The sequence below is a fragment of the Enhydra lutris genome, unplaced genomic scaffold (assembly GCF_002288905.1).
Source record: "Enhydra lutris kenyoni isolate GAN:26980312 unplaced genomic scaffold, ASM228890v2 scaffoldscaffold23, whole genome shotgun sequence".
NCBI lineage: Eukaryota > Metazoa > Chordata > Mammalia > Carnivora > Mustelidae > Enhydra > Enhydra lutris.
This window is the reverse complement of record NW_019154107.1, coordinates 1876316-1901186: the sequence shown is the minus strand read 5'-3', so window position 1 is coordinate 1901186 and position 24871 is coordinate 1876316. Positions and strand designations below refer to the sequence as shown.

General features: G+C 44.2%; 1 protein-coding gene across 2 annotated transcripts in view; it reads left to right on the top strand.

Annotated features, from left to right (window-relative positions):
* The window catches only part of LOC111150333 (SH3 domain containing kinase binding protein 1), a 335303-nt gene that overhangs the window by 27545 nt on the left and 282887 nt on the right, over window positions 1-24871 (top strand). The gene's annotated exons all lie outside the window — the stretch shown is intronic.

The window sequence follows — 24871 nt, the reverse complement described above, 5'->3', positions numbered from 1 at the left end:
TCATGATCTTGACACTTCTGAAGAGTATTGCTCAGTATTTTGTTAAATGTCCATCAGACTAGGTTTTCTCACGATTGGACTGAGGTTATGCATTTTTTTTTAATGGTGGAAAAAAATAAACATCAAATTCACCATTTTAACCTCTTTAAGCATATAGTTCAGTGGCAGATCAGGTACATTCATGATGTTGAGCAACATCACCACTATGTATTTCTTCATCATCCCAAATGGAAACTCTGTATCCATTAAGCAGTTATTCTCCACTGTTCCCTCTCTCTAACCCCTGTAACCTCTGTTCTACTTTCTGTGTCTATGATTTTGCCTATTCTAGGTACCCCATATAAGTGGAATCATATAATATTTGTTCTTTTGTGACTGGCTTCTTAACATGCTGTCCTCAAGGTTCATCCATAGTGTAGTATGTGCCAGAACTCCATTCCCATTTAAGGCTGAATACTATTCCATTGTATGGCTAGACGACATTTTGCTTATCCATTCCTCAGTTGATGGACACTTGGGTTATTTCCACCTTTTGGCTCTCGCGGATGGTGCTGCTATGAACATAGGTGTATAAGTAATTGGTTTGCATTTTCAAAAGCAATGTGGAGAAACTGAAGGAGCTACAGTCTGGAACGGGAAGGACAAAGTACTATTCTGTTTTTCCCATCCCTGACTGAGGCTTTCACAGAGGAGAGAGAGACTGAGGTGACCGGGGTGGGCCGGGGTAGTGAGATGGTAGGGGATTCAGAGATGGATGCCGGAAAGTTGAGGGGCCAGGAGGAGAGAGGGAGCCTAAGCTGTCATACTTGCCCAAAGGTGCTGCCACTGGGGGAAGATCTAGAAGGTACAAAGTACGACCACTGGACAGAGTCAAAGGCTAAGGGGTAGAACGGGCAGAGGATGGGTCAGGGCTGTGATCCAGCAAAGGTGGTTTATTCCTCCCCACCTGGAGCCCCAGGAGGGAATAGGCACTGACCAGGCTGGAAATTAAGTCCACTTAGTATTTCTCCTGCCCTTTTTTGAATTTTTGTGATCATATATCCTAGCAAGAAATATATTTTACATTGCAGTCTGACGTGCATACCCATCCTTAGTTATGATTGAAGTACTCATTTCACAAGAAAACATTTACCTTCGCTATATGAGGTAGGCTCTAATATTTTTTATTCTTTTCTTTCTCTCTCTCTTTCTTTCTCTTTTTCTTTCTTTCTCCCCCTTTCTCTTTTTCTCTCTTTCTCTCTTTCATTGTCTTTCTCTCTCTTTTTCTCTTTCTCCCTTCCTTCCTTCCTTCTTTCCTTCCTTCCTTCCTTCCTTCCTTCCTTTCTCTCTCTCTCTCTCTCATCTCCCTTCCCCTCCTCTGCCTTGCCCTTCCCTCCCCTCCCCTCTTCTCTTCTCTTTCTTTTCATCTCATTGTGACCTGGTTTGCCCTTGGCTTAAAAAAAAATTCTATATGAAGTCCCACATGCAAAGTTCTTTCTGCCAGTTGGTTTTTCTTTTGCTGTGGGCTCCCCCACCCCCCGCCCTACCCTATTTGCTCCCGTGAACAATGTAAGATCCTGTTTCCCTTTTTGGTTTGGTTGTCAGGAAACCAAAAGGCAAGTTGCCTCCACTAAGCAGTAAGCCTCTATGTGGTGGACATATACTGTACAGATGGTTGTCTTAATTGTCCCTGGCTCTTGATCTTTTACCTGTATTTTTCCCGATCCTCATTATTTGTCTATTTTTGTTTTACTACATGAATTCTTAGGAATTGCCATAACCTATGTGGAATATGATGGAATGTGATGATACAATACATACGAAATTTGAGAACTTTTGATCTTGACTGAGAAAAGGTGTGGAGTAAAGTCTGCAGCCTAGAGTTTTTCGCAGCAAAGTCTGGACTATATCGTTTTCTTTTAGCTCTGTGATTCTTTGACTTATTTTTTCTGGTCTTTGTTTCTTTGGTTGAGCTTCTCTAGAAAGCACCTCCTTCCCTTCCTTTTTTTGTTTTTTAAATTTAAAGAAATTTACTCCAGTTGCAAAGGTAGAATTTGGGAAGTTGGGTATTGGTGTGGAGGAAAGGTGTCATTCTATCTTTAAATAGGGACATTTTAACTTGCGCTCACATTTCCTAGAATGCCATTTGTTTATGCAGACATTTTTTTTTTTAATCCCAGGAATGTCTCTTAATCAAGCACCCCTTTCTCTAGAGATTTCCTCCCCTCAGCCCTGGTTGTCATCTGCCTTCGTGCTTCTCTGCCACCTGTTGCCTCTGCCTGAGGCTCCCTTCTGGCACAGGTGTCTTCAGAGAGCCCCCATTTATGGTTGTATTTCGCCTCTATTCCTAAAGCTGCAGTCGCTCCTTGTGCTTCTGGATGGTGCCGTCTTATGAGCTTGTATCAAGGTAGAGGCCCTTTGCCACATGGTTGGTGCCCCCTGAGGTTCACGGGCCCCCTCCCCTAGGTCGGAAGGCTCTGAAGAAGGGTGGAATGAACAGACCACCTGCCCACCTGGACCTCTTCAGCGACCATGTAGACAGGACAGGAAGAGGTTCGAGTTGAATCAGTTTCTGGATGAAGTTTTCAGTAAGAGAGTGAAAACTAAACAAAGGAACAAATGAGACTAGTATTAGCTTCAGGGGAACAAATTGGAAAAAGAAATAGAGGACCTTGTGGCTAGGCTCTCAGGAACGTGTGTGTCCTCCCAGGGCTGTAATCATCTGCATCAGTTTGCGGGGGCTGCCAGAGCAGAGTGCCACACCTGGGGGGGCCGCTTAAACAACAGAAATGGATTCTCTTGAAGTTGTGCAGGGAAAGATGTGTTCCAGGCCTTTCTCCTTGTCTTGTGGATGGCCGCCTTTCCTCTTGGTCTCTTCACACCCACTTCACTCCATGGTGTCTCTGTGTCCGGATTTTTTCTTTTTATAAGCACACTAGTCATACTGGATTAGGCCCACCCTAAAGACTTCATCCTAACAAGGGAGCGCCTGGGTGGCTCAGTGGGTTAAAGCCTCTGCCTTCGGCTCAGGTCATGATCCCAGAGTCCTGGGATCCAGCCCCACAGCGGGCTCTCTGCTCAGCAGGGAGCCTGCTTCCTCCTCTCTTTCTCCTCTCTGCCTACTTGTGATCTCTGTCTGTCAAATAAATAAATAAAATATTTAAAAGAAAAAGACTTCATCCTAACTAATTACATCTGCAATGAACCTATTTCCAAATAAGGTTGCATTCTGACATACTCAGGTTTGGGACGTGTGAATTAAGGGGGGAAATAATTCAGCCCTGAAAGAGAGTGAACACTGATCCATCCAGAATGATGGCCCACCCCTCTAGGGGGTGGGGGAGGGTGGGAGGTGTGTCCATGGGGTGAGGAGAGCAGACCTCAGCTTCCATATGGGAAAGAAGCACACAGTGGCCAAGAATGAAGACATCAAGGCATACAGCCACGATGGCATCTTCTTTAGACTTGGAAGCAAGTACCAGACCAACCAAAGGAGGTGAAAGTAGTTGCTGCTGGGGAAGGGAAGTTTGAGGGAGGGTAGAAGTGTCAGTTTTCCTAATGGACCTGTACAGCTGTTTGAATCTCTAAGCATGCATGAGTCACTTGGGGGACACAGATCTGCGTTGCCTGCGTGGCCTGCACTTAGCTGCTCCTGCCTTCATTTGAGGTGACAAAAGGAAGTGGGGACTTTATTGGCATCAGAGGTCACTACTGGCAAGAAGTCAAGTCTCAGGCTTTCTGTGACCTATTTGTCATTTTTTTACTTTTTAGCTCCTGAGGTAGGATCTACTTTAACATATTCAAAGGCACAGTTTTGGAGGCAATGTAGTTTATTGGATATTAGAAATTCTTCAGAAGATGTCTACTTTCTTTTCTCTTTGTTGCAGTTGTTGATTTAGAAGCAAGCTAGAAGCATCTGACAGGAACTGTCACTAACCCACTGTGAAGTTAATTTTATTTTGGTTACGGGTAATTGTTTCATGTTTGCTTCTGTGGGGAACAGCAGTGATATATTTCCTCTCTTTTTTCTGAAAGCTTCCCTTTTTTGCCTCTCCATACTTCTGTGATGGTGTGATGTGATGGGGGAAATTGAATGCTGAAGTGGACACTTCCATCTGCAGACAGTCTAAATCCTACTGATGTCAGCTAGCTTGTGGAATGTGCTAGTCTGTTACGTAGCTGGTAGGATGAATGGATTAGGCCGTCTGTGGAAATGATTAGAAGAAAAATATCTGGCAAAAGAGCAGACCAGGAAAGTTAAAAAAAATAAAACCCACTTTATGGCATATAGTTCAGTTAAGTTAGTACTAGTTAGAAATTTATGTTTGCGCCATCAGTATACGCACTTAAACAACAAAAAGTCATGATATGTGGCCTATCATTCAATGTATACTCAAACGATTGTTCAAAAGTGTATATAGTCTTTGTATCTGTAGTACTATGCCGGGTAGGGGCCAAGAGTAAATGAAAATACATACCTGTTCCCTTCTTTTAAGGAACTTAAGTCTGTTTTAAGTGGTAAGACATATAATTTAAGAGATAATAAGAGTTAAAATAATAGTCTAAGATGGAGATTGGCAAACTGTGGGCGATAGGTCAAATATGGCCTGCTGATTATTTTTGTAAATAAGGTTGTATTGGAGTTAAAGGGCTAGTATCCAAGATCTACAAGGAACTTATCAAACATAACTCTCAAAAAACAAATAATCCACTCAAGAAATGGCCAGAAGACATGCACGGACATTTCTCCAAAGAAGACATACAAATGGCCAACAGACACATGAAAGAATGCTCCACATCACTCGGCATTAGGGAAATACAAATCAAAACCACAATGAGATACCACCTCACACCAGTCAGAATGGCTAAAATTAACAAGACAGGAAACAACAAATGTTGGCGAGGATGCAGAGAAAGGGAAACCCTCCTACACTGTTGGTGGGAATGCAAGCTGGTGTGGCCACTCTGGAAAACAGTATGGAGGTTCCTCAAAAAGCTGACAGTAGCGTTACCCTATGACCCAGCAATCGCACTACTGGGTATTTACCCCAAAGATATAGTAGTGAAACGAAGGAGCACCTGCACCCCAGTGTGCACAGCAGCAATGCTCACAATAGCCAAACTGCAGAAAGAGCCGACATGTCCATTGACAGACGAATGGGTAAAGTAGATGTCGTGTATATATGTGTATACACACACACACACACACACACACACACACACACACACACACACACAATGGAATACTATGCAGCCATCAGAAAGGATGAATACTTACTATTTACATCGACATGGGTGGAACTGGAGGGTATTATGCTGAATGAAATAAGTCAAGCAAAGAAAGACAATTATCATATAGTTTCACTCATATATGGAATATAAGAAACAGTGCAGAGGATCACAGGGAGGAAGGAAGGGAAAACTGAATGGGAAGCCATTAGAGAGGAAGAAAAACCACTAGAGACTCTTAACTATAGGAAACAAACTGAGGGTTGCTGGAGGGGAGGGGAGTGGGGGGATGGGGTAAATGGGTGATGGGCATTGAGGGCAGGTGATAAGATGAGTACTGGGTGTTATATGCGACTGATGAATTTTTGAACACTGCATCTGAAACTAATGATGTACTATAATTTGGTTAATTGAATTTAAATTAAAAAAGTAGTTTTATTGGAACATAGTCATGATCATTCATTTTTTTATTGGCTGTGGCTGCTTTCTTGCTATAACATCAGAGTTGAGTAGTTGCAACAGTTTGTATGGCCCACAAAACCTAAAATATTTACTATTCGGAGAAAAAAAAGTTAAGAGAAAGTTTACCAACTCCCAGTCTAAGATAGTAATTCAAAGGATATTACAAGGCAGTAATGATAATTAGAAGTGATTTGTTCAGTTAATGCTGAAGTTAATAAATCTGAGAATGTAGTGGGAGGGGTAGCCTAAGACAGGGTTTGAAGTTGACCTCAAGCCATGAAGATGGAGGAAATTTTGTGATATAAGGAATAAGGAACCAGATTTCATGGATGAGAACATCCGTGTGCCCTCTGGCGAAGAATGTGTGGGGTAGTGGGGACCAGGACAGTCCAGCTGGAATTGGTGGTGGGAGCTGGGTATAAATGCAAATGAGGTTGTCAATGTCAAGCCTGTGCCAGATAGTGGTGGCCTTTGAGTTCCAAGACCAAGAATGGGAACTTCCCCCAAATATGTTCTTTCTTTCAAAGGCAATATTCATTTACACAATAAATATTGATTCTAGACCTATGGACCTCCAGGGTATGATAGGATTCATTGAGGCACATCCTCTTTATGGACTGGTAAACCCAGCTTGTGTTACGTAATGCTAGTTCTACATGTTTTCAAGAAATAGCTTTCATTTCCAAGAGAGGTTTACCCTTGAGATCCTCTGGAGGCTGCTAACACTGGGAGACTTGTGTGGATAGGCAGTCTCCCATTCCATGGTGACAGTGTTCTGGAGAGTCTTTTGAGAAGGGAATTTTGGAAAGGAATGTTGTGTAGATGAGAGATGCAGGTGGGGGGAAGAAGAAGGAGCCTTCCCCCCACCATCCTTGGCCACTTCTTTGTCTCTTCCTTTCCTTTAGAGCGCTCTACTGTCCGCCATTTTGTCTGGGTCTACAGAGCGCCCTGCAGATGTTCTTGCAGGGTGTGCTTCCGTCCCCTGGATCCTCAGCCCTGGGCAGCGGGCCAGTCATCATAACCTTTCCTTCCCATCTGCCCCCATCTCCCTGACTCTGTGTCCATCTCCTCCTAGTCTGTATCCTGCCTGCGTGGCACCTGGCTGGCACTGCCCACTCTCCCTGGATCAGTTACTGGAAGCGGCTGAGCTCAGCTCTGAATCGGTTCTCTCCTACTTGGGCCCAGCTCCGGGGCGCCCATGTAGTTCTCAGCTCTGGCCTTACTGTGGGCTCTGGAGAGGTGGTGAGGATGAAGCAAGGGGCCATTGCCTATTCTGCTGGGTCCTTATGGCCCCCCAGCAAAGCTTCCATTCACCTCTCAGCCAACCACTCTCACTACAAAAAATTTTCTTTTGTAAATGAAAACACACAAACAAAATATGCAGAGGAAATTCCATAGTGCATTTGCACTGAGCTTATTCTAGACTGTTTTCTTCATCTTCTCAGGTTCTCTTCTCGCACCAGACCCCACCAACAGATGATCCTGATTCCTGCATAAGAGAAGGCATCCGTTCCCTTGTGTATCCTCATCTTTATGTCTTTACGTCGCTACTAGAACACTTGTATTTCTTTTTATCTAATGTCAGAGAAAGAAATATCTTTCCTTCTCTTTTTATCCTTTCCTGACTCCTCTCCTATAATGGGCCCCTGACTCATATTCCTGTCATCTAGCCCAGTGCCTCTGTTCCCCCAGACTCTCAATAAATACTTCCCAGACCAAGGAGCCATTCTGTCTGAAACAATGTCAGCTAAGAATTTATAAGGGCAGACAGGCCTAATCTGGCCTGGTTTCGTATCTGAGCACACTACGTGTATTCATGTGTGCACTTGGGTATCTTCATGTTTTTCTTGGTATAGCCACAGTATCTGGAGCTTATGACTCAGAAAATCTTCACTGATTGAAACAATATGAGCAAGAACAGGGGCAAGGAGCCAGGCTGTGACTCCAGACTGCCTGGCAGTGGGCATATCAGGTCCCCACCCCCAGACAGGTTATCTTAACGTCTCTGGGAACCCGGTTCTTCCTAAACTGGGAGTAGCAATGGGCACGTCGGAGAGTACGATAGTTCTTTCAGCTGTCTTACAAGCAGCTCATTGTAGCACCTTCCAACAGCTGCTTTATTATGCTTTCAGAGCTTGTGGGTCAAGAATGTGGGCAGGGCATGGAGAGGATGGCTTGTCTTAGCTCCACAGCGGCTGGGGCCTCTCCTAGGAAGACTTGAAAGCTGGGAGCCACTCAGCAGCAGAGGGGCTGGGATCATGTGAAGGCACTGACATTCACGTGTTGGCCCAAGCCGGGATGACTCAGCAACTTGGCTACCCAGTGGCCACCTGGAGTGCCTGTGTGTGGGCTCTCGGTGTGACTTGGTTTCCTCACGGCATGGCAGTCCTCAGAATATTCCAGCAAGTGGGTTGGAAACTGCATATTTGGCTCTTGTCACCCAGCTTTGGAAGTCACACAGCATGACTTCCTTGCCCTCTCCTGGTCTAAGCTCTCTCAAGCCTGCCCAAATTCAAGGGCCCTGGCAGGGAGATTCGGTTCCCTCTGTTGATGGCTGGGGTCACATTCTGGAAGAGCATGAGGGGTGATGATGTGAGGAGGCTGAAGGCACCTGGCACCTAGAATTTAAGAGTGTATTATCATTCAGTACATATTTATGATATGCCCACTGTAGGCCAGACATTAGACCAGTGCTGAGTGGACGGAGCGGACTCAGCAGGGTCCTCTGTGCCTCCCTGTGACTTTCATTGCCGGGACAAGGACTAGAACTTTCATCTCCTTTCAGGGAGAGGGACTGGTTGAATGTCTGGATCAGATCATTTCATCTGAAGTGAGGATGAAGTGAATTCCTCCCTCATGCGTCTGCTTGTTGCCTCCTTCTTGGTGGTACTTCTGCAGACTTACTGGCTTGTAGCCCTGAAAGGTGCCTCAGAAACCATCATGCTTGGGGTCTGCAAGCATTGGAGCCTATTGCTCCATGCAGACTTTTCCTCCTTCCTAAAAAGGGGCTTAGGAGAGTGGTGGAGGTATAGAGAGTCACCTTGGGGACCATCCTCTACTTGGAAATGACCCCCCCCCATTCTGATGTGGGCCAGTCTGGGAGGGGAGAGGCAGGAAGAGGCTTCACAGGTGATTCTGATGTCTGGGTGAGGAGCTCATGGGGTGGAGACCAGTGCTTCTCAAATGACACTCTGTGTCAGTGCCCTGGAGACTTGTCATACTGGGGCTTCTGCTTTAGTAGGTCTGGGTGGTGCCAAGGGCTTGTGGCTGAGCCGTGAGGGTGTAGGGAGTACTGGCGACAGATGGATAGAAGTGCCTGCTGAAGCTTGCCCCCACCCAGTGGGCGCCAGCTCTCAGAGAATGGGGCACCGAGGGCTAGGCAGGTGATCTCCCACATTTCTGTCATGTGTTAGCACACCACTCTCAGAGGTGAGAACACTGTTAGAAAGCGTAGTCACAGTGTGTCAGTTTGACAGCTAAACAACCAAATCTACAGCCTTCCTGAGCATATCTCAAGAAACCCCAAGTCAGAATGTAAATTGGTGTAACCAATATGGAAAACCTCCAGTATGGAGCCTCATCAAAAAATTAAAAATAGAATTATTAGGTGATCCAGCAGTCCCACTTCTGGGTATTTATCTGAAAGAAATGAAGTCACTATCTCTAAGAGATATGTACACTCCCATGTTCTCTGCAGCACTATTCATAATAACTGACACATGAAAACGACTTAATGCCCCTCAGGGGCTGAATGGATAAAGAAAATATAATGTGTATATATGGTGGAATAATAGCTGTAAAAAGAAGGAAATCTTAACTTGTGTGACAACATGGATGAACCTTGAGGGCATTATGCCAAGTGAGATATGTGGGACAGAGAAAGACAAAGACTGTGTGATTTCACTTTATGGAATCTAAAAAAGCCAACCTCATAGAAACAGAGTAGAATGGTGGTTGTCAGGGTCTGGGGGTGGGTTGGGTGGAATGGGAGTTGTTGGCCAAAAAGTACATATTTCTAGTAATAACATAAATACGTTTAAGGGCATCAGGGTGACTGTTGTTAACAATACTGTATCTAATACTTAAAAGTGGCTAAGAGAGTAGATCTTTTTTTTTAAGATTTTATTTATTTATTTGACAGAGATCACAAATATGCAGAGAGGCAGGCAGAGAGAGAGGGAGGAGCAGGCTCCCCTCTGAGCAGAGAGCCGGATGTGGGGCTTGATTTTAGGACCCTGGGATCATGACCTGAGCCCAAGGCAGAGGCTTTAACCCACTGAGCCACCCAGGCGCCCCTAAGAGAGTAGATCTTAAATGTTCTCACCACTGCGACTTACACATACCAAAATGGGGATTATGTATGAAGGGAAGGATGTGTTAACTAACTTTATTGTGCTCATGATGTTGTAATATAGAAGTGTATCAAATCATCACATTCTATACCTTAAACTTACATAATGTTGTATTTCAATTATATCTCAAAGCTGAACAAAGAGGTAAAACATGGCAGAGAAAAATAAAATTGTATCCTCACTCCTTACACATACACACACAAAACAACAACAAAATCCAAATTCAGAATGTTCCCAGAGGCGGCCTTGCTGTTGTGTTTCAAGGTCCACACTTGTAGACATGTGATAGAGAACACATTTTCAATTGTGCTTGTTGCTTACTATGGTTTTTTAAGTAGTAGCTGAAAGTATGTTTTAACAAAGGAAAGAAGATTAAGCATTGTACTATGTACAAAGTAAATATAGTTTAAGTCCCAATTGCCTCAGGGTTTCTTTTAAAATGCATGTCTTGTAGGGAGATAATCACAATTTTGGTTACTTGAGATGTATTTTATAATTATTTGCGAAGAATAAACTATAGTACTAAAAAGGGAAAATACTTTTGGATCAGTTCTTTATTTAAAAATATTTGTCCTTAACAAATTCAGGTATCGAAACACACACAGGCGCACACAACACACAACACGCGCGCGCGTGCACACACACACACACACACACACACACACTTTTAATCTCTTATTTGCCTTTAAAAACCCAATCTTCCTTTTCAGGTGTGTAGCTGTGTAGAGCATGGTGAGCTGAATGACTTAGGAAACTCCTGGTTACACTAGGACAAGTTACACCAGCATTAAGATTTTTCTCTTCATCTTCTAGGTTCACTGTAGAACATTGTTCTCCTTGTACATTTAGAGCAATTTAACAATCCGGAAGTGTTTCAGCATGTATTTCTTAAAGATAAGGACTCTTTTCAAAACCATAATCACAATATCATTTTTACACCTACAACAACTAACAATGTTTCCTTATCACCAGACTTCCAGCTCAAATATTCAATGACACATAGTTGAAATATTTAAAAAGATATTTGTTTGAATCAGGATCTGGAAGGTCCACCCTTCGGGACTGGCTCATTGCCCCCAGGTCTCTTGTAATCTAGATCGCCCGGTCTCTTTTCCCTTTCCGTTGCATTATTTATTTATTTGTTTGTTTATTTTTGGTTGAAGAAGCTAAGACATTAGCTTGTAGAGTTCCCTAGAGTCTGAATTTTGTTAAGTGCACCTTAGGGTGCCATTTGACATATTCCTGGACCCCTGGATCCCCTGTAAACCGGCAGCAAATCCAGAAACTTGCTTTACAGGGGGTGGCCCATCCTTCAGTCTCAAGGCTCTTGAAGCTTGATTGTCTCTCTTTGTAATGTTAGCAGCTGTTGGTGGCCATGGCCCAGGGCTGGATTACCTTAGAGGTTGCAAGATGTTGATTGTCTCATTCTCTCATTCCTTCTTCACTTGTCAGCCAGAATACTCCATAAAGAGAAATTTCTCCTAATCAACTATTTGGTTATCCTAAGTTCATATGGGTAAGGCAGGAAATGTTTGATTCTTTCTTTTAATTTACTAGTTCTCAGAAAAGTGAGTTGGTTTCCCAGCATTCTCCAAAGTCCATCATTGATTTAAAAAAAATCACTATGAAACATACATCATATAACATGTATCGATTTGGGACTTCAAACCTGTTTGACATGTTTCAACCCATTGCAGTTATTCTTACTGATACTCATGTTGTCCCATTTGTGGCCAGTGGGAGCCTTTTCTCATTCACTTCTGAATTCTTTTGACATGACTCTGTTAGTCTTTGATGGCTTCCTTGCTTTGACAAGACGTTTCTTGTTTTTTGACAAGGTGTTTCCAGCTTGTTACCTTTCCTGCCCCAGACTCAGAATCAGCCATTTTTACAAGGCTACCTGGCTTTTTTTTTTTTTTTTTAGTGAAAAATGGTATTTGGAAAGTAAGTGCAATTATTTCTGGAAAAAAAAATTACACACTACTCTTCTTGGATCATCCTTCTAGAAATCTTTTGATGTGAGGCTGTTGATCCTTCTAGTTTTATTTTTTATTAACCTCATGTTTCAGTTTTGGAAAAGGTTTCAAAAGTATTAAGCCCTAGTCCAGTTTATTGATGTATTATTCTGTTTGTCCAACTTTAAATTGTAATCTTCAAAGGAAAAAAATGTTGACTTTTTAACTTTACTTCTGTTTTGTGTTGATCTCTGTCCATAAGCACTCACTAAGAGGTTTTCTGATACTGTCACAAAATATTTACAATGTAAATGTTTCAATTCAAGATTCAAGAAATGTTCTTCAAGTAGATACTCAAGTAGCAACTTTTAGCTACAATTGTGCTTAAAGCTGTTAAAAATGCCACCCAAAAGAGAGTTATAATGTCGACTCAGCATTGCTATCTTTTGTCACCCGTGCAACACCGTGAAACCATCGAGTGCACCATCGCTCATAACGGCCACGTTCTGGTGTTGCAGGCGTTCTAGGCTTTCTCTCCAGAGTGGATGTTGCGGAGCTCCGAGTAGTTATGCTTATAACAGTTTGAAATTCCAGACCGCTTGGAAGAGCTGTTGCTGTGCCGTTAAATTCCACCTTCAGCCCTGTGCGTTTCTCTCAGACCCAGTCTTCTTGGATTCTCAGCTTCTCATTAAAAAAAAAAAAAAAAAAAAATCATCCTCGCAGGTTTCTCTCCACTCAGCAACAGGCACTGCTTGAGCGCCTGATGCGGCCAAACAGTCAGCTCAGCACTTGAGGGCGGAAACGTTGGGTAATGTGACTCTTCTTTCAGGAGGCCCCCACGCTGCAGTGTTACACTTCCTTCTGCCTTCCGGGGGCTCACACTTTAGGGGGACCATGACACCTGGGGGTGTAAGTGAAGCCTGAAGAGGGGGCACTGAATCTGTCGGGGAAGGCAGCAAAGGTTCCCTGTGGTTTCCTGTCACCTGTCTACTTTCTCCCTTACCAGACAGTGCATTTCTTACTAACAGAAGGCCATGCAGTGACTCAGGCCTTGCCCTGCTCAGAGTGACCCCCCCTTTTTTTTCTGTGGAATTGTTCTTCACTTCCCTCCTTTTGACCCGCTTCCCCTAGTCTTCTAAACGTTCTTGCCTCTTACAGCTCAGCCCGCTTAGCTGCACTGAAGTCAGCAGAAAGCCTTTTGTCTTTCTTCTTTCATGCCACATGTCCACCTCTAGAGCCACACTCCACCCCTGCCGCCCCCACACTGTCCTTGAGAAAAGCCAGAGCTGTATTCTGTAATAGTCCTCACAAAGTATCTGGTCCAAAGGGCCCTAAGAATTCATTTTTAATAAAGACGTTTAAGCAAATATTTTGATATGTTACCCATAACCGAATGTGTTTCATGCAGTGTCTGTTGAATAAAACTGGTTCATGACATGAGTGGGTGTCAGGGGAGAAGCAGTGTTTTCTAATTATTTTACTTTATATGCTCTCTAATTAAGTTAACACATAGTATAAGCAGATGTTTGGCTGTTTCTGCTTCCTTTTTAAAGTTTGGTTGGCCCCAGACTTTTTGGATCTTCTTACTGAGGAAAATAAGGGATCACCTTCTAATCAGGTACCTGTCTCCAGGTCTTTCCTTTGGATCTGAGAACCAGGCTGTTATTATAAAGTCGGGGAGGAGTGCGTATCTATTTATCCTCAAGCCATTTTGTTACTTAGAACTCAAGTATTTATTATGTAAAGCAGCATTCGTGTACTTGCTTTCTTCTGTTGAAAAAAAAAAGTTATGTTTTCTTTAAGTGGATAAACTGTTTTGACTTAATTAACTTTTTATTAAACTGGTTTTCTAAGGTGCAGTTTGTTTTCTCCTCCAGGATTGTTGTATAGAACCATTCTCTCTACAGGCTTATCAACCATTATCAATTGTCTTGCTTCTTTGCTAGTTTTTTTTTTTAACCTGCAAAATCATCTGCACACATTCTCTATGCTTTCTTTTTTATTTAAAAACATATTTTCAGGGTACCTGGGTGGCTCAGTCATTAAGTGTCTCCCTTCAGCTCAGGTCATGATCTTGGGGTCCTGGGATCAAGCCCCGCATCAGGCTCCCTGCACAGCGGGAGCCTGCTTCTCCCTCTGCCGCTCCCCCTGCTTATGCTCTCTCTGTTTTTCTCTCTCTCAAATGAATAGATAAAAATCTTAAAAACAAACATCTTTTTCAGGCCGAGTTATTCTTCACCGGCCTATTGAAGGCACGTTCTTAACAGAGCTATGCATTAGGTGTGCAGTCAGGAAGTGTTTAATAACTCCTTGTTTCTGGCTCCCTGTGTGAGGCCTGGTGAGGCCAAGGTTTCCAAATGTAGGCTGTGAGGGACTCTCCTGCCAGCCTTTGCAAAACTCTTCTGGATGAGGGAGCAGGCAGCCCAACCACCGCCCCGCATCACATTCCCATCTCCGCCTGGGCCCTTCTGCTATGGGGATGGGGGGACGGCAGAGGTGGGGATGGAGTCGAGGCTGATCACAGTGGCACTTGGGAGGCTTGGACCAGTGGGCCATAACCTGTTTTGTGACTAACTAGTCACACTGGTTTTTTACTTTCTCTAGCTTTAGAGTCAAACAAGTGCGCTCGTGTTTGTCATGGCATTTCATGGCATTGAGTAGTAAGCTGTGGTTTGGAGGAATACTTTCTCAGGCCGTGCACTCACTAACCCACATTTATGGAGCATCTACTCTGTGTCAGATGCCCAGTGAGGGGGAAGAGATGCTTAGATCTGCCCTTCAAGGCCTCCTAGTCCAGGGAGCAGAGAGGAGGACCTGTGTGGGGAACCTTTCAGCATGCATGATATGAGTCCATAAGGCTAGTGGCTGCGGAGTGGTTTACGGAATGGTTTACGGAGCAGCTTTTGCGTGCAGGAGTTTACACACACTGTCCTTCATTGTTGCAACAACCCAAATGGGTATATTACCTCCCGGTTTCAAGCACAGAGCCGGTGAACTCAAGTGAGTTGTGTGGCCCCTTTTGCACAGCTAGCTCGGATCTACGCTGGAACTCATTCCCAGGCCTTTTAGGCATCAGGGCCTGTGTTCTTTCTCCCACAGCTCACATGTTTTGTGAAGATGCTTGAAGAGGCAGCACACATTGAGAGCTGGGCCTGGATACCAGCCTCATGAGCAGTGTCACAGGAATGTCCTTAGTGCCATGGGAAGAGGAGGTCAGCCACGGGCCTTCTTTCCTCTCTCACGGCCGGCTGCTGCTTTTTCTTCTCTCGCAATGGCTCTCATTCTCCCTTCCCTGCTGAGGCTCAGTTCTTACGAGCTGCTGCTGGGCCCCTGCAGATGGCATTTAACTCCGCAGGAGGCCATCCCTGCAAACAGTACCTGGGGATAGAGTTCAGTGACTCTTTCTTCCCTGGACTCTGTGTTCTGTGCCTGTCTTCCTTGGGGAAGCTCATGTTCAGTTTCTAACAGTTTCAAGCCTTGGAAATGACCCTTTGTTGGCCCCTGAATGGTCTCCTTAGTGGTGTGTTTGTGAAGATGCCAGAGGAGAATGTGCTGATGTGGAGGTCAGCTTTGTTGGACTTGGAGGTCCTCACAGTGCTGGTGGCCCTGACCTAGGAAGTTTGGGTCCCTAAACCTTCAGCCTTGACACTACCAGGAGAGCATGGGATGGTGAGAACTGGGCCGTGGCCAGTCTTATGTAGGGACGAGTCTGTTGATCAAAAAGTTGACCTACAAGTGTATCTGTTAAGTTCCTCTGGTTGCAAGAAGTGGAAACCAACTCACTTTCAATCGTGATAGGGAAGAGGATTTACTGGAGGGCTACTGGCTGGTTTATAGGATGGAAGAAAAGATGGCAGCCAGGCAGTCCCAGAGATCCCTACCTCTTTTGGGAGTCCTGCTGGGGGATCTGCCCTAGCCACATCCAGTCTTTGTCATACCCATCTACTGCTGTGAGACCTAGTTGATCCTGTGCTGGCAGAGGTGGGATATTTTCATGGGCAGTCCCATCAAACTGTGTCTTACGGGAGAGAGGAGGGTCCCCTAGATGGATTTACCTTCTGAATGGGGATTGGTCTCTCCCTGGGATACAAAGGCAGTCAACCACCTCAATCAGTGATAGCTACGATCATAAATTCCAAAATTTACATCACATAGTCTTTTTAATTTTTAAAAGCTATATTGAGGTATAAAATTCTACCCATTTTAAGTGTACAGTTAGATGATTTTAGTAAATTTACAGCATTGTGAAACCCTCACCACAATTTAATTTTAGCACATTTCCGTTACCCCAGTAAGATCTCTTGTATTCGTCTGTGGTCACTCCCTGGCCTAAGCAGGCACTGATCTTACCATCTCATTAGATTTGAACATAGGTTCTTGTATGTTCTTTTTTTTTTTTATTTTTTTTTTTTTTATTTGACAGATCACAAGTAGGCAGAGAGGCAGGCAGAGAGAGATAGGAGGAGGAGGCAGGCTCCCCACTGAGCAGAGAGCCCGACGCGGGGCTCGATCCCAGGACCCTGGGATCATGACCTGAGCCGAAGGCAGAGGCTTTAACCACTGAGCCACCCAGGCGCCCCTTGTATGTTCTTTTTTATCTACCTGACAGAGAGAGAGAGAGAGAGAGAGAGAGAGAGCGAGCACAAGTAGAGCAGTAGACAGAGGGAGGGGGAGAAGCTGGCTCTCCACTGAGCAGGGAGCCAAATGTGGGACTTGATCCCAGGACCTTGGGATCATGACCTGAGCCAAAGGCAGATGCTTAACCAACTGAGCCCACCAGGTGCCCCAGGTTCTTGTATATTCTTGACTGGTGTAAATTTTTCTGGGTATTCTGGGAACTATGCTGTATATGAAATGAAAAATACCCCTGTTGCCGTGGATGTCTGTATCTCTCTTGTCTCACTTTTCCTCCTTTTCACTTTGTATCTTCTCTTCTCTCACTGGGACTATGATATGGGAGAGTTTAGTCCCAGCCTTGACGCTGCCATGATTTAGCTCCACCCCCTTTGTGCCTCAGTCATGGAACCTTCCAAGCCTTAGTTCCTCATCTGTAAAATTAAGAACAGGATTTGACAAGATGGTAATTAATGTTCTTTCTATCTCTAATGATCAGGAATCATGATCTTTCTTGGTGAAATCTTTTTTGGTGAATAATTACTTCTTGATTTTGTATGCTTTCCTCAATCAGACAACTGGAACAAAACAAAAAATCTTTAAGATTCACAAGTGAAATGATTCTCTTTCTTTTTTATTGAGATATAATTGACATGTAACAGTTTCAGGTGCACAATGTAATGATTAGATACTTGTATATATTTGAAAAAGATCAACACAGTAAGTCTAGTTACCATCCATCACTGCATATAAATAACTTTTTTTCTTGTGATGAGAAATTTTTAAGAGTTACTCTCAGCAACTTTGATACATACAGTAATGTATTATTGGCTATGGTCACCATACTATACATTATATCCCCATGACTTAGTTATTTTATAACTGGAAGTTTGTACCTTTTGACCCGCTTCCCCCATTTCACGTCCCCCTCCCACCACTGCCAAACCCTGCCTCTGTCAAGGGCCAATCTGTTCTCTTTATCTATGCGCTTTTTTCCTTCCTGTTTTTTTTAGAGTCCACATATAAGTGAGATCATACAATAATTATCTTTCTTTGTCTCTTTCTTTCACTTAGTGTAATGCCCTCAGGGTCCATCCATGTTGTTGCAAATAGAAAGATTCCGTTCTTTTTTATGTCTGAATATTATGCCATTATGTATGTGTGCCATATCGATTCATCTGTTGATGGACACTTCGGCTGCTTCCATATCATGGCTCTTGTAAATAATGCAAGAGAGAGCATAGGGGTGTAGATGTCTTTTCATGTAAGTGTTTTCATTTTCTTCAGATACATGCCCAGGAGTGGGATGGCTGGGTCACATGGTAGTTCTATTTTTAATTTTTGGAGGGACCTTCATACTGCTTTCCATAGCAGCTGCACCATTCCCATCAGTGGTGCATGAGGGTTCCCTTTTCTCCACATCCTCACCAACACTTGTTATTTCTTGTCTTTTTGATGATAGCCATTCTGACAGGTGGGAAGTGATATCTCCTTGTGGTTTTATTTGCATTTCCCTAATGATGAATGATGTTGAGAACCTTTCTATGTACCTGTTGGCCATCTGTAGGTCTTCTTTGGAAAATTGTCTGTTTGGATCCTCTGCCCATTTTCTAGTCAGATTGTGTGTGTGTGGTTTTTGTTCATTTTGTTTTATTTTCTGTTTTGCTGTTGAGTTGTATGAATTATTTATATATCTTGGATATTAACTCCTTATTAGATATATGATTTGTAGAGATTTTCACCCATCCAGTAGGTTGTCTTTTCATTTTGTTGATGGTTTTCTTTGCTGCATATACAGCTGATATTCTTTATTTATTTTTAAAAGATTTTATTTATTTACTTGAGAGAGAGAGAGAGAATGGGGGGAGGGGCAGAGGGAGAGGGAGAGAGAATCTTGAGCAGACTCTCTGCCGAGTGCAGAGCCCTGATGTGGGGCTCAATCTCCTGAGCCCGAGATCATGACCTGAGCTGAAAACAAGAGATGGATGCTCCAGTGACTGAGCCACCCAGGTGCCCCCATCTGAAATTCCTGCTGTTTAAGACCGCATGAGAGGTTTGTGGCATCATCTGTGTATGTGTGTGCATGTGTGTGTATGAAATTATTTCCTGTATATATTTAGAAATTATAATTCTCTGTATATGTATATATGTATATATACACACACACACACATACATATGTGGGAAATTATTTGGAGAACTTTCATTCTCCTTCATGCTCTTTGGTTTATTCAAATACTTTTGAGCTGGACATGATGCTAGGCAAGGGAGGTAGAAACCTGGAAAAGGTAATGGCTCTTCCCAGACGGAGCTTGCAGTCTGACTGGGCTGAGCCATCATGAACTTGTGGTGTGCTAAGTGGTGCCAGGAGACAGGAAGTTCAGTGCACAGAGGTGGGGAGGGGCCAGGTCATGGAGTGGGGCCTCTGAAATGCCACCGTGAGAAGTTTGCTGTGAGAAGGTGCTTGGCAGCTGGCTTAGCCAACCGACAGTCAAAAAGCAGCCATTTCATCGCTGTGGGGAGGACACCTTCCCGGGAGTCTGAAGGCAGAGATCTGGGCGGTTCGCGTGTTGTACATGTTAAAGGAGACCTCTTATCTTGTCTGGCTCTGTCTGGACACGAGGCTTAACCGTAGCTGGGGCTTTGCAGCCATGCAGCAAACATGTGGAGACTGGCTTTGGCACAGAGGGCAGCTGGAGGGTGGTCATTTTCTGACAGGGAGACGTTCTCCAGTTTTGTAATTTATGCTGTCTTTAAGTATGCGATTTTGTTTACTGTTGCCCTAATTACACCTCTGATATATTTTATTTAGCTTAGTGTTTTAATTTTGTGCTCATGCCCACTGGTGGTTTCCCAAAGGGTACCATTAACAAAAATCACAGGTAATGTTTTCTCATTCCTGCAGCTCCCTGAAGCTTCCTGAAGCCAAGGAAATGGGTTTCGGGGACGCAGACTTTCTTATGGGCTCTTGTGAATATTTTGACTATGTTTATGAAATGTGAGGTCTTGATTTCCTGTCTGCCAAGTATTATCCTAAATTATCTTTGTCCAATGAAACTATACTACCAGGCCGCCTATGTAATTTTAAATGTCCCAGTAGCCACATCCATAAGATAAAAAGAAACAAGCAAAATTAATTTGAATAATATATTTAACCCCCATACATAAAATACCATTTCAACATGCAGTCAATCTAAATTTATGAGATATTTTACATTCTTTTTCTCCCAATAAGTCTTTACCACCTGCTGTGTATTTCATAACCCATCTCAACTCGGGCTAGCAACACTTTGGGTACTCAGTCACCAAATATGGCAGGCGATACAGTAGTGGACAGACAAAGTCCAGAACCTTTCAGAGGCTTACAGACGACACAGGACAGAACCTTTCAAGTGGGTAGGAGAGACCCAGCTTCATGATTTATGAAGTCTTAAGAAAACCATACATAGGTTTCCTCCTCTTCGAGCAACCTGTTACATAAAAATTCATCTCAGCAGGAAAGGTAAAGCAGGAAGTGATTATTCATGTTACAAAAGAATTAACCACAGAATTCTTTAAATAGCAAGCTCCCTTAGTGCACTGAAGAATCTGAATCAATTTGCAAAAATGTGATTGACGCTTGGCATTTTGGTACCAACTTGGTTGGGCAGAGAAGTACCTGCCATTATGAAGTGCAAGCCGAGCACTTCGGTGTATCATGGCTGACTGAGCGCCTACTACATGTCATGGCTGCTCACAGGAGAGCAAGACCAGAAGTAACCACTGGGGGTGATCTGTACCCGGAAGGCCTTTAGAGGCTCCCTGGGACCGTGAGACGCGTGTGCAGCCACCACCATAAGAAACTGCCTTGAGGCCAGGGCCCAGGGAGGACTGGGGGCTGGAGGAGCCTGGAAGGTGATAGGAGGCCGTCAGGGCCCAGCTGGTGCCAGAAAGCAGAGAGAGCACATATGTGATGACTTAAGTGTCTAGGAGATAAAAACAAGTGTAAATCTGGAAAGACCAGGTCAATAAGATCTTGGGAAGACTCAAAAATGATGTAGTTATGGGGCTCCTGGGTGGCTCAGTGGGTTAAAGCCTCTGCCTTCAGCTCGGGTCATGGTCTCAGGGTCCTGGGATCGAGCCCCGCATCGGGTTCTCTCTGCTCGGCAGGGAGCCTGCTTCCCCCTCTCTCTCTGCCTGCCTCTCTACTTGTGATCTCTCTCTGTCAAATAAATAAATAAAATCTTTAAAAAAAATGATGTAGTTATGCTTTATTTATCCCTGAGCCCCTAATTCCTAATCCCCAGGCTTAGCATCAATTAAGGTGCGTCGTGGGGCTCATCAAACAAAAGAGAGACTGAAGCAAACAGGGTGTGTTTCTCATCAGTTTGCAACAGCAGCAGGTAGCTGTTTTCTTCCCAGGAACCCTCTTTTTTTTTTTAAAGATTTATTTATTTATTTATTTATTTATTTATTTGACAGAGATCACAAGTAGGCAGAGAGGCAGGCAGAGAGAAAGGAAGGGAAGCAGGCTCCCTGCGGAGCAGAGAGCCCCATGTGGGGCTCGATCCCAGGACCCTGGGATCATGACTGGAGCCGAAGGCAGAGGCTTTAACCCACTGAGCCACCCAGGCACCCCCGCCAGGAACCCTCTTGAAGCAGATGCCTCAGTCCTTTCCCAGCTTCATTTTGGTGAGGTCCATATACAGAAGGGAGAAGATGAGACTTGTTCTTTAGGAAAGAAGCAGCAAGATTGTATTCTGGAAGTTAATGGGGTTCTGACTCTCCCAAAGTACACAGGATTCAGGTTCAGTATTTAGGTAGATTATTGACTAGATTCCTCCTTACCAGCCTTCCTGCCTTCCTGTGCTCTCTCTCCCCCAGACAGGTCCATGCGTTGGTTCCCCCCACCCCCATTCCACTCACCATAATTTCCTGCTCCCGTCAGACAGACTATGAGCTTTTATCTCCAAGCGCTAGTAGGATCAGTGGGGAGCCTAGGTAAGTGTTCCAAGCCTTTTCTTGGTTAAAAAAATACCTATTATTGGGGCACCTGGATGGCTCAGTGGGTTAAAGCCTCTGCCTTTGGCTCAGGTCATGATCCCGGGGTTCTGGAATCGAGCCCTGCATCGGGCTCTCTGCTCAGCAGGGAGCCTGCTTCCCTTCCTCTCTCTCTGCCTGCCTCTCTGCCTACTTGTGATCTCTGTCAAATAAATAAACAAAATCTTAAAAAAAACCCCTATTATTAAAAAAGGAATTGAGTATTTTCATGTATATATTTATGTATAGATTGTATGCATATATTATTGTATTAGTTGAGAAAACCCAAAAGAAGCTTCTAAGCATTTGTTATTAGGTTTGGTGGACTTTGGGGAACACATAAGATTGAGTATTATATGACTTTAGACATTGGTAGGAAATGAAGGCATTTATCTTCATGGCTCAGGTACATACTTTCAAACGTCTTGCAATCCCAGTAGTTCCATACTATAATTGGGTGTTTTACACCTATATCATTAGTGGAAAACAACCTGTATTATAAATTGTCTTGATAATTTAGGGTTTTTGGTCATCTCCCTGTAAGACCTGGTTAGCCTGTCCTTGTGTTTACCTCCCCATGTAGCTTGCAAAGAGCTCACACCAGGAGCCAAAAGCGGCAGCTCCGCCATTTCCTTGTTTACTCGGTCGTATGTTGGGTATTGGCTACACCCCTACTTTCTTTCTTTTTTAAAAGATTTTATTTATTTATTTGGCAGAGAGGGGAAGAGAGCACAAGCAGGGGGAGCAGCTGGTAGAGGGGGAGGGAGAAGCAGGTTCCCCACTAAGCAGGGAGCCCGATGTGGGGCTCGATCCCAGGATCCTGGAATCATGACCTAAGGTGAAGGCAGACACTTCACTGACTGAGCCATCCAGGTGCCCCCATTGCCTACTTTATTAACGTAAATCTTTTCAAGGCTTTCATCCTTTTATTGACAGGTAATAGTCATAAGGAGGCTTTATCAGGAGGCCTCAGGGAACTGCAGGGCTCTCATGGAGCTGAAAGCTGGCTCTGGCTCTCACCGCCATCTTGTTGAGGAGCACCAGTGTCCCTCAGGCTGCTTCCTGTCTGCAGAGCCCCCTTGACTGCCAGCCCTAGAGGCTGGATGAAGGAACCAATGTCATTCTATAAATGGAATACTCGAGGAGTTGAATTTTTCTCTTTTTAAAATGAAAATAAAATGAAATGATGTTCTATTTTTTTGGTCAACTAGTCCCTGAAGTGAGCGTATCACACTTTAGAGAGCACTGGCTCAGAAAATGGTCTTAACTGCTTTGCTGAGCTTCAGGTTCTTTCATTGGGAAGATGAACATCATTGTGAGGATTAAATGAGATAATGCAGGAAAATGTCGGGCGCAGAAACACTGGTTACTGTAGGCTCTGTTCCAATAGCAGAGCCTCAGTAGATCGCTGTGTCATTTGAAGAAAGTTGTTTTTTAATTGACCTGGTTCTGATTGTTACGACAGCTCATTTGAATTGCTGGTGAGCAGAGCATGAGACAAGAAAGTAGAAGTGTTCTGCCTTTATACTGGTCAGGAACCAGGAAAAATCTGAAAAGGTTGCTTTCTTTATGCTCTTATGCTCCTCCTTTTTGTTGATAAGTGATGAAAAAGGTTTACAATTCACCTTCATCCTGGGCGGATTTGTGACGCAAAGTCAGCCAGCTAATTTTGGAATGGAAGAATGATCCACATGAGGACATTTCACGTTGGGGTGCTTATGAACTGGCTGGGTTAGCTGACACCAATGGACAGGGTGAGCGTGCTAGTCTGCATAGCCAGGGTCTTCCGATCTGGAACCACTGTGGGAATTCATCCCTAAGGATATGCAAAACCCATGTGATGAGGGGCCTATTCACCTACCAACCATTTCCCTGGAAACCTGCCCCACTGGACTGAAATTTCAAAAGTCGTGTGTGCTTTTTTGTCTCCTACTGGAGAGATCTTTGGCAAACCCAAGATTACTAAGGATTTCTTCTGTGCTTTCTTATGAAGATTTTACAGTTTTAGCTCTTAGATGGAGGTCTGTGATCTATTCTGAGTTCATTTTTGTATGTGTGCTTCATGCAGGGCTCATGTGAAACCTTTCCTCTTCCATTTCTATAATCCCTAAATGGCTAATTTACTACTTGAGGGTTCACCAATTTTTGCTACCCTTCTACTTGTTCATTTGCCATTCTTTCATTCATATTGACCCGCAAATATAGAAGGAAAAGGACAGGAGGTTTATTGGTTGAGGTGTGTGTGAGGCGAGACCCAAAGTGTAGATGAATCACATGGTCCATCTATGGAAAGTTACCATGCTCAGGATCGCTTAGCTCCGCTAACGTGCATGTGTACTGTGTCAACAAGAAGACCCATCTGTGTCACCTGTTGCCTCCACCTATGACCAGGTGTAAAACATTACCCAGACCGGGAGAATGCTTTAAAAGGGTGTTGCTGCCTGAGGGGCGTCTGGCTGGCTCAGTCAGCTGACCGTCTGCCTTCGACTCAGGTCATGATCCTGGGGTCCTGGGATTGAGCCCCATGTCTGGGTCTCCGCTCGGCAGGGAGTCTTCTGGAGATTCTCTCTCTCTGCCTCTCCCCACTGCTTGTGCGCTTGTTCTCTTTCTCTCTCTTTCTGTCTCTGTCTCTCTCTCAAATAAATAAATAAAATCTTTAAAAAAATATGGTGTTGCTGCCTGAGAGGCCTTCTGTGGAGAGGGCAGTTGTGCACGTAGACATAAGAAGTCCAAGACATCAGCATGGCCAGCGGGGCCCTCCGTGTCAGCTGTCCTTACACATGTCGTGGCTGAGAGAGGGGCATCATCTCTGTAGAGTGGTGGTTATTATCACCCACATTTTACATGCCTGAGGCCCAGAGAAGTTACCATCACACAGTTAGTCTTGGCAGGGGTGGGGACACCTCAATACCAAATCTGCATCTGTTACCGCCTTCCCTGTGCTTGGAGAAGTGATGCCGCGTTCCCTCTGGGAGTACACACGTTGTTGGCCTTCTGCTGTTGTGTGATTTCCCCTCTGAAGCTCTTGCTGGCCCTGAGACCCGTAGGCCACTCTGACTGTGCCTGACCACGGACCTATGCTTTGTGGTTTCTGTGCGACAGGCCTCAGGTTAACCAAAATCGGGTTGCTGTGTGGGGCCCTGTTACTTTAAGTATTGGTAGAGGGGAACTCCCTCTAATATGACTGCTGATCTTCCAGGGTTGGTGGGCCTCAGACTTCTGCAGCCTTTCATCTAAACTGTCCTTTTTTCTGTCCCTGTTC